At 37.6% G+C, this 2,390-nt stretch overlaps 1 long non-coding RNA gene across 1 annotated transcript in view; it reads right to left on the minus strand.

The window, feature by feature from the left end:
• Positions 1-215: 215 nt before the first annotated feature.
• Positions 216-2,390, minus strand: part of LOC111085657 — a 50,730-nt gene continuing 48,555 nt past the window's right edge. The window contains exon 2 of the long non-coding RNA XR_002610469.1: positions 216-713. This is a non-coding gene — a long non-coding RNA (uncharacterized LOC111085657). The remainder of the gene's footprint in view (positions 714-2,390) is intronic.

Here is a 2,390-nt window from a genome sequence, read left to right on the forward strand (position 1 = left end):
TACCTGTTAAAATGATTTATAAACAGGTGCTTGATTTTGTCGGTTAAAAGCTCTAGCTTATCATATGAGTTTACAGGCAGGTATGTAGAACATATCAACAGGTAATGTAATACTTACTTGATCCGGTTTCAGAAGGACCTCGTAGAAATTGTGGTAGGTAGCGGTTGCAGTAAGTCTGGAATCGTTGATAGACTTGACGGCCGACGTGGGTTACCTTGTTCTGGTCCGTGCTCTGATCTTCGGCGGACCGAGCTTCTCTGGAAGAAGCTACGGTCGCGGAGTTTTTGGTAGCCACTTTGAACACGTGAGCTTGATCCAGCCTTAGTTCAAGAGTACTTCCTTACCTTCCTACCTATCTACCCTACCTGCTTACCTGTCTACCTACCTCTGCTTATTTCTAGCTAGTTTGCGCTTGGATTGGGCAATAAGTATCCTATTCAAACGTCACTGACGGGGTTTGTAACTAGGCTCTTTCCCCCCGAGTTTCGCTAATCCCTAGTTAATGACGTTGTGCTCGTCCCCCTACTGCGCCAGAAGACCAGCTTCTACATAACACATTGACGAATACCCGGGCTAAGGCTGCTGTCGCACGCTCTCCACTGGAGCTCACGATGAAAGAGAAGGAATGCTTTCTAGGTGAGAGACGAGAGGCTACTGTGGCGGCATCACGGCGATGCCGCTGCTGTAGAGTGCTGCTCGGACCACACGCTGAACTACATCAGTACAAAAAAAAGCAAAAAACAAATTCAGAACATTCAAGTGGAAACAAAATGGTATAGGAAATATTAAAAGCTTCTGCTTCTCCTTCGTTTTTATTTTGCCTTTCATACTTTCCGTTAGAAGGTAAATAAAACAAATATGTTCCAATATTACAATTTTTGGTTTTGTCCGCGGGTTATTGATTATACATATGTGTGTATGTTTGACTAGTTATTTTTTTTAAGATCGCTCGTATTTTAGGACGATATTAATATTTTTTTGAATGTCACGCGATTATAAAGACGAGTCAATTATTTTATCTTTGTGGCGTTCGTTAACATTCTGTAAATATTTTAATTAATAGTTACAAAAAGGACGCTTAACGTATGGTTGTTTATTTATTTTAAACGTTTCGCGCAGAGTTGCAAAAACAGACTGTCTACAAATAGCCACCTCTACGTTTGAAATTGTAGACACTGAAGGAAGGCAACAACACCCACCACCAACTACTGAACTACCCTTGTCTGACCGAATACTCTTATAACGCAGTCACAACCTCAGTGCGGGAAAACGTTTTTGCGACAAAGGGACGACACCTCGAATCACAATCCAGGCACTCTAACCAGAAAGTCACGATCGGCACTCAAAATATTATTGTAGTCATATCTTCAAAAATCTATTCGTTCTAATTATCTATTCCCTAATATAGCTGGAGTTTCATTTAAGATATGTAATAGGGCGCTTCTAAAATATTATTATATAAATTCAGTAAAGTAATTTTACGTTTGTTTTTTACTAAGCGCAAAGCTACACAATGGACTATCTGTGTTCTGCCCACCGCGGGTATCGAAATGCAATTTTTAGTGGTATAAGGGCTCAGATTTATTGCTGAACCACCGGGGAGGCATAGTCAGAAGTTTCTGGAATGTTATTAGATATTCTAACTACATACTTTGCTTTTCATAAAATTACTGGCTCAGCGGCAAATCTAAGATCTTATAACCCTGAACATCGGGTTTTAATACCCGTGGTAGATAGAGTACAGATAACCCATTATGTAGCTTTATGTTTAACAATAGAGAACAAAAAAAAGATAAGATTGTAAAAAAAAATCATTCGTTTCAAATGCATGTGCCCAAAAGTTCCATATCTTATATGGACAATTAATTCCCCATTTGCACAATTCGGAAAGAAATATTTTTTGCAAGCCAGCAGCTAGCTTCTTAAAGTAATAACATGGAACAACGCTCCACATTCTACCGACAAAACGTGAAACCTCCTATAATATGATCTGTTGGTTTTAAATTATTTAATTCCATGCTTGTGAGGGCCTAATATATCTTATGGATAATTATAGACTAAATTTTAAAAATAATTCAAATGGAAAATTTGTTTTTCAGATTCTGTAAGTGAATTCGCTGTTTATTTGACTAGACCTAAATTCATATTACAATAAATATTTAATTTATTTCATTAAGGAAAACGGAATGAAATTGGAGATCCAAATTTTACATTCCTAATCTGCTTAACGTATAATGGTTAGTGTACACTATGTCAGACAGCACAACACACATAATAAAACTACTTGTATATATTTGAAAAAAAAAGACAAGCTATGTAGTTATGACAACAAGGTTAAATTGTAGCCACGTGATTCAAAAGAAGAACAGAAACGTGTGTGTGTGTGTGTG

Source organism: Limulus polyphemus, unplaced genomic scaffold, assembly GCF_000517525.1.
Source record: "Limulus polyphemus unplaced genomic scaffold, Limulus_polyphemus-2.1.2 Scaffold535, whole genome shotgun sequence".
NCBI lineage: Eukaryota > Metazoa > Arthropoda > Merostomata > Xiphosura > Limulidae > Limulus > Limulus polyphemus.